At 32.5% G+C, this 13,288-nt stretch overlaps 1 long non-coding RNA gene across 1 annotated transcript; it reads left to right on the top strand.

Moving 5' to 3' along the window:
- Positions 1–3,193: 3,193 nt before the first annotated feature.
- Positions 3,194–7,225, top strand: LOC125250604. Its single transcript, XR_007180815.1, has 4 exons — positions 3,194–3,435; positions 4,222–4,362; positions 4,754–4,883; positions 5,994–7,225. It is a non-coding gene; the product is annotated as an uncharacterized LOC125250604 (long non-coding RNA).
- The last annotated feature ends 6,063 nt before the right edge of the window (positions 7,226–13,288 follow it).

Raw genomic sequence — 13,288 nt, 5'->3', positions numbered from 1 at the left:
CTGTCACAAACTTCTTCTCTCACCCTCAAGATGGTTGAGAACAATAAATAATGTAATAATACTGTAAATTTTCATTTTTAGGTGAACTATCCCTTTAACATGAACTAATAATGATCAATACTTCTACAGCATTTAGTTAATCTCAACATTCACTAATACATTTTCAGATCAAAGTTTGTATATTTGTTATCATCAGTTAGTACACTGAACTAACATGGATATAAACATTTTCTTTAACATTAACAAAGTCTAAAAATATATATTGTGTAAAAATGCAAATCAATAATTCATTTGTCACTAGTTGAAATTTCAGTTCTTAATAAAAATTTAATTGCTACTAGTAACAATGTGTTACGGATGCTGGTGCTTTAAAGATGAAACGTTCCCGGAGATCCACAACAATGAGTATTTATTTACAAAACGAAGGAGAGAGGCAACACAACATCACATATGACAACATTAAGAAGAGACAAGGAGTGAAGGGAGTGAGTCCATATATATATAAGGGAGTGCTAATGAGGAAGTCCAGGTGATGATGGTCTGTGATGATGGGGAGATGACGAGGGAAGTGAGTGCAGGTGTGGAAAACAGGAGGATCAAGGGAAATGGAGTCCGGAGAACAAGGGATCTGTGACACAATGTTAATTTTTGATATCAAAAATTTGATTGTCACTAGTGACAATGTTAGTTTCTGATATCATGAACTAGTAAGTTACTAGTAAGAAAGCCATTTTACATATCTGAAATTATGTTCATATCAGAAATGCATTTTCAGATATTAAAAATGAACATTTTTACTAGTAGCAATTCAGTTGTTGATATCAAGAACTGACATTTCAACTAGTGACAACTGAATTCTTTATATCAAAAATTAGCATTTTTACTAGTAACAATGTATTTATTGATATCAACAAAGACAGTTGATATCTGAAATTGCTCTTGCAACTAGTGAAAATTCAATTACTGATCTCTAGAAACACAATTTTTACAGGTAAGAATAGCTATGGTAATGAGTTAATGAATATTAATGAGATGTGGTTTTCGCATAATCCTCTGTAAGCCAAAGATGGAGGAAGAACATCCGTCCAGAGAAATGGCTCCTTTATTTTTTCGTTTAGTTAATAAAATATAATAATTATATTATGGCTTTTTTTTTATTTTTTTTATTTTTTTTATTTATTTATTTTTTGTTAATTGTTAAAAAAAGTAGTTTCATCCTGTTTGTTTTTATTGGCCACCGGGTCCTTCGGAGAATTAAGGGAAAAAAAATGAACAAGGCATTCATGTATCATTTATTATACCATTGACATGAACATAAGAAAAATAACCGCATGTCGTTTTTCATGTTTATTTTTGTTTTCATTACACTTTCTAATGCATCAATGGACTATTTTTTTATTGTTCCATCCATGACATTTACAAATGGCTCTAATACAGAATGTGTCGTCATCGTGCCCAAATTCGTGTTTCTCTTTGATTAAAGGCCTGTGCATTATAAAACAGTGTAATGAAACGTTATTGGCTACTGAACATTTTTACTGTACATTTTGATGTATTATCCCATATGGAAAAGTTTTGTTAAAAACATATGTGATTCTTATATGTTCCAACAGAATATTATAAGGGACATATATGCTGCAAAAACCGCATATACAAATTGCATAATATTTATGTATTTTCAATCCTATATGTCATATATGTCCCACATATAACTAAAGTCTTACAGATTTTCATGATGTAAAAACATAGAAAAATACTGCAAATTTAAGGCCTATGAATGTCCACCATATCTCTTAAGATGTGTATAAAACATAGTGCATCAGTATAAGGCTGTACTTCACTCATGCCCTCGCTCTTATCTTGTCCTAAGTGGAGCCCTACATATATTAATTACAAAATTAACATTTTAATTACAAAACTAATTATTAGATTAACATTTTAACGTGGGATGACACTTGGTGACTTTAGTTGCATTAGCTCTGTGAACACAAAAATCATGGACATGATTCAGATATGTTAAAGGGTCAAGAGAAAAAGTCATACTTGGCTCCTTCGCGGTTAAAAATGACTGCCATAGGAGATTAATGGGAAATACGAAAACATACAAAAACTCTGAGAATGTTTTGGTGGTACAAACTACATTTTTTTTTTTTAAATTAACCAATTAGTAATGTACAAACAACATGGCATTATTAACACACTGTTGCATTACAAATTACAGAACAGGTGCATGAGAGAATACAATATAACATAAGCAAAAATATATAAAAATAAATAATAATTAAATAACATCTAATAAAGGGGGCTAGGGTTTTTCTATTAAATCATATTCTTCTATAATGGAGAAAAGCTTTATTGCTTTTTTCTTTTTCATCACTTGGAGGGCTTTTATATAAGAAAAAAAAAACTCATTATGAAATGCATAAAACATTGGTTTCACCTTCAAGTACTTGGATTTGTGTATATAAAATTTTCCCAGCATAAGAATGTTGTTAATCAGGAAGTCATCTTTGTTACTGTTCATTATAAGTCCATAAGTGATGTCCTTTAGGGTGAAGTTTCCAAGGTGAGGCACCTTTGGATAAAGCCAGTCATGAATATCAGACCATAAAGCCTCCACATACATACAATGAAAAAATAGATGATCTGTGGTTTCTATATCATCACAGAATATACATTTATTAGAATCAAACCCAAACCTAAGTCGTAGGAATTCACTGGATGGGTATATCCCATTTAAATATTTAAAAGGTACAAACTACAAATAAACCACTGTGCAGAAAAAAAAGTGCACAACAATGAAGGGGTCACGCTCTAAAATATCAAGAGTGCAAAACAGACACATCCACCCCACACTAGTGTGACTATAAAACAGAGCAAGTTTTTACAAATGGGAAATAATCAAGAAAATCAAGAATTCAGCCGCTCTGCAGGAATATGCACTATGCAAAAAACAGCAAGAAGTTTACACACGCACACAAATGAACTGGTGTGGCTGTAACAATTATGGTAACATTGAGCTTTTAAAGACTTTAAAAAGAGGTTGAAATCAGATCTGATTCTGGCCCAGATTAATTGATGTGTAACCCGGGTAACCAAAGAAAAGGAAAACAAATTCTAGAAGAAAAAGAGATTCATCCAATCCCTGATTCGTGCTGCAATGAGAGACACCCCTAAGAGCCAATAGTAGCGGCGCATTCATAAGTCCCGCCCACTGGTCTCGCCGGCGCTGCTTTCAGCGTGAGTAGATGAGAGCGAGTCAGAGCAGATCAGCACAGACAAGACAGTTTCTTCAGAAAATCCATTGATATAACTGGAGATGTGAATGAGTGCACTGAAAGTGGAGCTTTTGAAGTCGACGCGTCAGCCTGAAGTGTTGTCGCCGGAGACAGAGAAGAGAGAGAGACGGAGCGGATCCCAGAGTGTTGAAGCACTGTGAGTAATTTTCCTTGTGTGAATAAAGATATGATTCTATTCTGCTTTAGGGAGTGAAATTCCAGATATTAATAATGTAAATGACATGTTGAAGTTTCTAAAATGATTAATTTCTGAGCCGTTTTGAGTAGGCCGCGTGCACACAGCGCGAGCTGAACTGATTAGCACATGGGCTAAAGCTAACACGAGTAAATGTGATAATTGTGTCATGAAATGAGATAAAGAGTTATATATTAGTGTCGGTGTGTTTAATAACTGCCTATTAATGTTTAATTTGATTGTGTCAATTTGAGATATTCATACCTATGATTTATGGAAATGTCTGAATCAAAAGTTAATTGTTGTGTTTTGCAAGGCCTTACTTTCTTTCCATGGGTGTGAACGTGATAATTATAGTTTATTCTGGTCAATAAACCGAAATATAACTTTAACTTTAAGCAATTTATAACTAAACCATCACTGATTAAACATAGTTACTAGCTTCTTATTGTTCAGTTTATTTAATTGAAGTACCTTACTACACTAAAAATTTGGTTTAAATAACGGCTAATATGCCCTTACTAGCCTATTTAAGTTGATCATTAATTACTAGTGTATATGTGTGTAACATGCATAATTGTGGACCTTTAAAATAAAGTATTAACATATCTCCTTTGAGATCTGCCTCCCTCCCCTTCAGGTACAGTCATTTATGTTCATCTGTTTACATTTATTGAGGAAAGAAGACAAATATCTAAGAAAATGAATGCGTATCATTTCCATCTCTTGTTTCTTGTTTCTTGACAGACCGAAAGGAAAAGGACAGTGATTCCCAAACCACAGAGAAATTAATTACTGTTGATGAGTATCAAGCACAACCTCGACAGAGACTCAGAAGAGGCTGAAAAAATGGAGGAAAACGAAAAATTGAGAAATGATGACAAAAAAGTAAGAAAAATGCACATACTAGTTATTTTACTGTTGTGGTGAATCAGCAGCCAGCTATCAAACTGTTTGGTGGATTACTTTAGTAGTTTTTACTGTCTTTGCACTTCAAACTTTAAATTTTTTTGTAGAACTGCTATTGCTTCAATATTATTATTCAACTTGCTATGTAAAGTTAAGACAAAGAATTTAATAATTATTGGTAATTAATTGCATTATCAAGTATATGACAAGAAACCTGAAAGTTTTCCAACCTCTAACATCTGGCATGATGGCTTTGTAAAACGCATCATTAACATTAAATTCATCAGCTTAGATGACCATATGTACACATAGTAAATAGGTGTAAGAGATTGCTTTATCATATTTTATTTTGCTATATTTTTGTTGCTAGAGCTACCAAATCTGTTAAATGAAGTGAAGATGGCCCTGAAGTCTCAGTGTTCGTCAGCATCAGTCACATAACTTGGAAGATGGGACAGGATTTGCCACAGAGTAATTACAGAGCCCTTCCAACAGAACAGGTAGTGTACTAGTTTATCTAGTCAATGAAGTGCTGAAACCCTGTTGTTGTTGTTGTTGTTGTTGTTGTTGTCATTACTATATTCAATGTGATCCAGTGGGAGTAAGTTTAGGTTAAAGGATTTGTTCAGTTTCAAATGAAAATTAGCCCAAGCTTTATTCATCCTCAAGCTGTCCTAGGTGTATATGACTTTCTTTTTTCTGACGAACACAATCTGAGAAATATTAATAAATATTCTGATGCATCCAAGCTTTATAATGGCAGTGAACGGGATCAATGAATATAAGGCTGAAGAAAGTGCCTCCATCCGTCATAAACGTACTCCACACGGCTCCAGGGAGCTTAATAAAGGCCTTCTGAATCGAAGCGATGCATTTGTGTTAAAAATGTAACAATATTTAACAAGTTATGCAGTAAAATATTTAGCTTCCGCCAGACCGCAATCCATATTCAGGTTACGAAGTAAATTGGAATCACGTCAGTTACAGTTTTTTCCGTAAGTTTATTAGGGAAGGTGTAGGACATAGTGTAAGCTTTGTGAACTGCAAGTGCAACTTTCTTCGTAACTTGAATATGGATGGCGGTCTGGTGGAAGCTAGATATTTTACTTCATAACTTGTTTAAATATGAATATTTTTTTTACACAAATGCATCGCTTCGCTTCAGAAGGCCTTTATTAGGCCCCCAGAGCCGTGTGGAGTACGTTTATAATAGATGGATGTGGATGGAGGCACTTTCTTCAGCCTTATACTCATTGATCACTATCACTGCCATGCCATTATAAAGCTTGGATGTGTCAGGATATCTATTAATATTTCTCCAATTGTGTTCATCAGAAAGAAGAAAGTCATATACACCTAGGATGGCTTGAGGGTGAGTAAAGCTTGGGATAATTTTCATTTCAAAGTGAAATAATCTTTCTAAGTTTCTTGCTCTGTGCCACAATAGTAGCAATTCTTGTCAAACTCACAACTTTCTGGTTCCATTTGGAAGTCCAGATTCCCAAACATGCTGCTGTTGATTTGTCTAACTTGATATGTAGTCATGGACTGTGGGCAACTTTGTTTCCTAACATCAGCAATGTTTTGCCTTTTATTTGTTTGTCTCACAGGAGCAACGTTGCAGAAAGTGTCCTCATGTGGTGACCGCCAGCATTGGTACAGCAATTAATGCCAAACTTACTGAAATTAGAGGGAAGAATACAAAAACATCTGAAAACCTTAATGGTCTTTGATGATTGATAGCCGTGACAGTGTGTTCAAGGTATTTTGTTGTTGTTGTTGGAGTGTGTTTGTGTGTGTGTGTTTTGCCTTCGCAAAGTTCAGTTTGATATCAAGTTGTAATTTTAAATTACTCTTATGGAGTATAATTTGATTGTCTTGTTGATTGTGTTGAAATAAAAGTATTTCTAATGTAAATTTGTGCTAGTAATTGACTGAAATCATATATGATTTGTATATGCAGAGATATTGTAATATTTACTGAAATCATAAAAGATAATTATATGTAGAGATATGAGGAATTAGGTGGAAACATATAAAGTTTGAAGAACAGACACACAATTTACCTATTAAAAACATATATAATCTGTATATAATTCATATGAGCAAATAATGCAAAATTTAAATGAATCCTATATGACTTGCATATGATTCAATCAAGAATTTTAAATGATTTGTATAGGAAATTTACTGATATTCATACACATTTTCTACTAAAATCATATACTATTACATACTGTTGTCATGTAAAACTCATATAAGAATTTTGCAGTATTCATATATGACCTAAAAATCCCATATAAGTTTTATGTGTGCTTTTTAGTATGAAAGTGGCCATAATCGGTCTGATTTTGTATATGACATGTATTGGACTTATATGAAACACATAAGGAAATTCTGGCTGATTTGAGTAAAGAATATATATGGTTGCTGTATATGAAACATACAGGTTTTTTTTCATATGAGATGTACACCGACACCTTCTCATATGGGATAGCCTAATAATGAGCCGAAATATTTGCACTCTCTGTCCAATGACAGAGAGTGCAAATCGGGTTGTCAGCCTGTTAATATTATTGTTGTTGTCATTGTTATTGTTGTTTTACTTTATAACTATAATGTTTACTTAAAACCTAACAACAGTATATCATAAAATAACTAATGAATGCTTTATTCGTAAACTTTTTTTTCTGTTTTGGTAAAGTGCCTCTACTGTTCCATTACATTGTTATCATGAAGTGTTGTTTTGGTGATTGTAGTTTACTGAGCTTTTGCCTGCAAAACAATACGGAATAGAACGGAATTGTGTATGTTATGTTAAAAGAGATGAATAAAATGGTCTCTTCATTTTAAATGTACAGCAATCATGTCTGGAAACTTGCCAAACAATATTTTATTGGGGCATGTAAAAGTGAAAAAACAAAGAAAAAAATGATAGAAAAAAGATTAAGGTTAAAAGATTCCTTATCGTATGGCCCCCTCTATTGGCCAACATTAATATCACAGACTTAATCTTCCAGGTGACATGGCTGTTTTAAATTTGATTTTACACTCACCACCAGCATCATACATTCATAAAACTCAGCATGTGTGGTCATTTATTGTTCTACATGTTTACAAACTTTTTATAAGTTTGATATACATGCGTTGGTAATGGGCTGTTCGTGGTCATGCAGTAATGAAATGACCAAATATTAATTTAGCGCATTCCCAGTGTCCGTAGCTGTATCCCTTCTTGACCTTACCCTAAAATCGGTGTCTTCTGAGTTAGAAAAAAAGTGCTTCAGAGAATTATTTTAAGCATGCAGTTAAGACAATTTGATGCATTCCACATAGGCCTACACAAAAAGTAATTGGCCTAAGATTCATTCTATTTGCCCTATATAAAAATATCATTATTTTATTTGCGATAACCTGGAAGCCTGTTCTCTTCTTGGACGAGTACAGTTTAAATCCGTGGGAACAGACTGAGAAATGTGAAAATAGCTCTAAGTGAAAATAGCAATAGAATCTACTTACACTAAGTGAAAAAAGCTAAATATTCTATTTGCCCTATAAAAAAAAAGTATTCTCTTTGCAATAAGTGCACATAATAGTTAGATGCTATATTTACAGGCTACTTATAAATGGTGTCAGATAATATTTGTACATTAGTGTTGTTGTACATTAAACGGTATGCAATAATAACAGACAGGGACATGCAGAGATTTCCTCAGGGGCAGGGGCTCAAATGTAAAAAAGGGGCAATGTAATATATATATATATATATATATATATATATATATATATATATATATATATATATATATAGGTTATGTTTTTGCAAGAAGGCTGCATTTATTTGATCAAAAATACCGAAAAAAAACAGTAATATTGTGAAATATTTTTACAGTTAAAATAATGGTTTTCTGTTTTAATATACTTCAAAATATATTGATTTATGTGAAGCAAAACTGAACTTTTTAGCATCATTACTCCAGTCTTCAGTGTCACATGGTCCTTCAGAAATTATTCTAATATGATGATTTATTATCAATGTTAGAAACAGTTGTGCTGCTTAATATTTTTTATAACCTGTGATACTTTTTTTCCAAGATCATTTGATGAATAAAATGTTAGAAAAGAACAGCATAAATATATATTTAAAAGTATATTAAAATAGAAAACCATCACTGTAAATTGTAATCATCTTTCACTATATTGCTGTTTTTGATCAAATAAATGCAGGAGGAGTTTAAGAGACTTTTTTCATAATGCTGCATAATTATCAAAAATGGTAACATAATAAAGTCCTTTCTTTTCATGTCACCATTTCACCAGCCTACACTTCACATAATAGGCCTGTAGGTGGCACTTGGGCTTCATTAACTATGATAGTTTCATAAAAGAGTAAACGTGTATCAATATACATAAATACACTAAATGAATTGAGTGGTATACTTCCATTATTGCGAATTTTGGTGCTGCATGGTGCAGTGCGTTGTAGTCAGTTTACATCCATTTTGTCAACGATGCAGTTTGACTTATAAAACGCACAAACCGCAGAAATAGGAAGTCTTTTTAATTTCTTAAGTTCGTAAGTTCGACACTTTTCGAATATTTTTATTTTTATATCTTCATTTTTATTGAAGATAAATGCCTTTCCAATCTGATGGATGGGAAAAGGAACTAGAGCAAGTTCGGAAAAGGCGGATTCGAACCTCTATCAATTGCGTCAAAACTATTTTTAACACGCCTTACCTACACTTCGGCAAGCCGTTTTGACTTTTATTAATTCCCAGGATATCAAATGTTGATATCAGGAATTACATTTCCACTTGTAAAAACTTCATTTTTACCAGTAAAAACTTCATTCTTACTAGTAAAAACTTCATTCTTACTAGTAAGAATTGTATTTCTGATATGTGAAATTGGAATTTCAACTAGTAAGAACTCAATTCTTGATATCAACAATTGAATTTGAATGGCAGCCTATGGTGACATTTCACTAGTGAAAATACAATTACAGATATCAAGAATTCTAGTTTTGACTAGTGGAAATTCAAATGTTGATATCAAGAATTAACATTGTTACTAGTGGAAATGTAATTCATGATATCAACAACTGAACTGTTGATATCAAGAATGCATATCCTGAGAATGAATAAAAGTCAAAACGGCTTGTCATAGTCAGAACCATAGAGAGAGAGAGTCGCGACAACGTAAGTTCAAAACGCTTGATCGTCACGTGATTCGCGTAGACTTCAAATAGCTCCAGGAAGTGCTTCGGCGGCAATTAAAAAAGATAGGATTTGAGAGACAGAACCGTGATTTTTGGTAATTTGTAGTCAATAAATTCATCGGTTTTCAATCCTATTTATGTAATACACCGACATGTGAATGTAGTATGTGTATGTAGCTACAGCAATGTTGTTTTTAAAAGATAAAAACCTGCTAATATTTGAGGATTAGTGTTGTCAACCAGCGTTGCATGCCTTGTTAACATATTTCTGGCTAACATTGGTTAAAGATCGTGTTGCAGTTGTTTTGAAGTATTTTTATGTTTTTAAACTTGTATGTTGGATAAGGGCAATCATGTCATGTTCACCATGATTTCACAAGGACATGAGACCTGCAGGTGACAGGTGATTGCCTTAAAAACCCATTGCAAACAAGTGAAATACAGACATCCAAAATAAAACAACAATCAATCTCAACGCAACAGAACAAGCAATGCTTTAATCTGTATATAAACGTGCATGTAAAGAGCGCTAGTTAAACAAGCTCAGTCATTTGAACTTTATCATAACTTGCATGCAAGATTAGGAATTTATATTTTATATTTATTATTTATTATTTTTTTATCTACCCTAAGTGTATATTAACAACAATAACTCACTTTATAGGATGCACGCGCACTTACATTCTAACGTAGATCGGCTCGCATCTCTTTTTTTTTTTTTTTTTATTATTATTATTATTGCAAGAAAAGAAACAGCACTGCATTGAACACATTAATATAAACTGAGGGAAAAAAAAAAAAAAAAAACATACAGACAAATGAAACCTCAACCAGTAAGAAAAATATGGTCATAGTTCTTAAGGAATTTGTTGTTCTTGTTATTATCAATGAGTTTAAGAGATTTAATAACAAGGGAAATCTCAGCAATGTAGACATCAAATCTAGGCAATGTCTTGAGAAATTTGTTTTTGTGAATAAAAAATTTGCAATGCAACACAAAGAAATTAACAACAAGGTCAATAGCATAGTCACTCCTCGAAAAATAAAGAAATATATCCTTCAAAGAAAAGTCTAAATTGCGGTTTATAAAAGGAGAAAGATGACAGCTTAAGTTCTCCCAAAGAGATTTAACATGAATGCAATGAAAGAATAAGTGAAGCAAAGTTTCTTCCTCAACTTTGCAAAATACACACAAGTCAGAGAGATCAACAAAAGAGGCAATTTGGGAGTTGGTTGGATAAACATTATGTAACATTTTGAAATGTACCTCTCTTATTTTATTGGACATACAGTATTTTTCAGGGAGTAACCACGCTCTCTTCCAGTGAATACTGTCAAAAACATTGTTCCAGAAAGATTTACATCTAGGGGATGTATAAACAGTGTAATGTAACAATTGCTTTACATGTTTACTATTACATTTTTTATCAAGAAGGGAAACTCCGTCCAATAAAAGTTTAGGCATAATTGTTTTCCTCTCATTAAAGAAAAGGTGTGTTTTAAATAAGTGCACATAGCTTGGAGATAAAGCTTTGATGACAGAATTGAAAGTTCTAGCAGGCAAAGGAAAATTATATAAAGACATAAATTGTTCATATTCCAGTATACTGCCATCATTATTAAATAAATCCAAAACAAAAACAATACCTCTTTCATACCACTTGTCCATAAACAGGGATTTGTTTCGGATTAAAATATTCGAGTTATTCCACAGAATTTCTTTGTGGGGAGAAAAGTTGTGCACGTAACACAGTTTCCAAGCAAGTAAAACTTGCTGGTGAAATTTAGAGAGAGAAATGGGTAATTTAGAAGGGGTAAAATTACATTTTAAAAGAAACTTTAAGCCACCTAATCTATGAAATATAGCGTTGGGGATATAGTACCAAATTGAGTTATTACTACAAAGACAATTTTTTAACCAACTAATTCTAAAAGAGCTGACAAGATTCTTAAAATGTAAAACTTCCAGTCCACCCTCGGAACGTCTATTAGACAAAACGGATTTCCTAACTTTGTGAGATCTGTTCTTCCAAATAAAGTTCAATAACATTTTGTCAATATCATCACAAATTTTGTCACTAACAAATAAAGATAAAGAGGGATAAACACAGCGAGACAAACCCTCTGCTTTGGATATAAGAACTCTGCCATAGATTGACAAGTCTCGCTGTAACCAACAATTAAAGACTGTTCTAGTTTTCGTTATTTTAGGTGAAAAATTAAGTTGTTGGCGGAGCAATCTATCTTTAGTAAGGAAAATCCCCAGGTACTTGATACAGTCTTTTACGGGAATATGGTGTATCAATGGTTGTTGAGTGTCATAAAGACAGAATAGTTCACACTTTGATAAATTTAAATATAAGCCTGAGGCTTCAGAGAAGGATTTAATAATATTGATACTTAATGGAATTTGACTTTGGTCTTTTAGAAATACAGTAGTATCATCAGCTAGTTGAGATATTTTAAATTCTTTACCAAATATAGAGATACCTTTTAAACTAGGATTTTGTAAAATATCAATTGATAACAATTCAACAGCTAAAATAAAAAGAAATGGGGAAATGGGGCAACCTTGACGGACTCCTCTATCACAATTAAATCGTTTAGTAGTTTGAAAGCCAACCAAAACTGAGGAGTTAATGTCATTATAAAGCATTTTTATCATGTTAATGAAAGTACATCCAAAACCAAAAATGCTAAGAGATTTAAACAAAAATTGGTGTTCTAAAGAGTCAAACGCTTTATAAAAATCCAAAAACATTATAATAGCATCTGAATCAATATTCTTTGAATAATCAATGAGGTCAAGAACTAATCTTATGTTGGAACTAATATGTCTATTTTTTATAAATCCATTTTGTGTTTCGCCAATTATACAGTTAAGACCAGATTTTAAACGAACTGCCAAAATTAAAGCAAGTAATTTATAATCAACATTTAACAGAGATATTGGTCTCCAGTTCTCAATTAAAAGTGGGTCTTTGTCAGTTTTAGGGATCAGAGAAATAAGACCCTGCTTCATTGTGGGAGTCATCTCTCCTTTTTTAATACAGTCTTTAAACAAATTATGTAAAGGTTTTTTTAAGACATCCCAGAAATGTAAATAAAATTCAACAGACAAGCCGTCAGTACCTGGAGATTTTCCCCTCTTCATAGAATTCAGTGCATCCTCAATTTCAACTATAGAGATATCAGAATCACAAAATTGCTTAAAATCATCATTAATACGTGACACCTTATCATGAATATGCAAAAGAAAATCATTACATTTTTCTTGAGAAAATTGAGAAGTATACAATTTTTTGTAAAAAGAATATACAAAGTTTGAGATCATTCCTGCATCCGTACATAAAACACCATTAACATTTAAGGCAGAGAGAGATGTTTTTTTACGATTTCTTTTCTCTAGAGCAAAAAAGTAATTAGTATTCCTTTCACCTTTCTCAATCCATTTTGCTCTAGAGCGTATAAAAGCACCTTTAGCAATCTCTGTGTACATATTTTCAATATGCAATTGACATACGCTCAATTCAACCTCATCTTCTTTACTGGGATTTTCTTTCTGCATTAACAAACCTAATCTATGAATGAGTTCTAATTCTTTAATGTTTTTTTCCCTTTTAATTTGTTTACTTCTATTAACAGCAAGGTCTCTCACTTTAAATTTAAAGAACTCCCAACTAG

Source organism: Megalobrama amblycephala, linkage group LG17, assembly GCF_018812025.1.
Source record: "Megalobrama amblycephala isolate DHTTF-2021 linkage group LG17, ASM1881202v1, whole genome shotgun sequence".
Taxonomy (NCBI): domain Eukaryota; kingdom Metazoa; phylum Chordata; class Actinopteri; order Cypriniformes; family Xenocyprididae; genus Megalobrama; species Megalobrama amblycephala.
The sequence above is the reverse complement of the archived record's forward strand: the minus strand, read 5'-3'. Positions and strand labels throughout refer to the sequence as shown.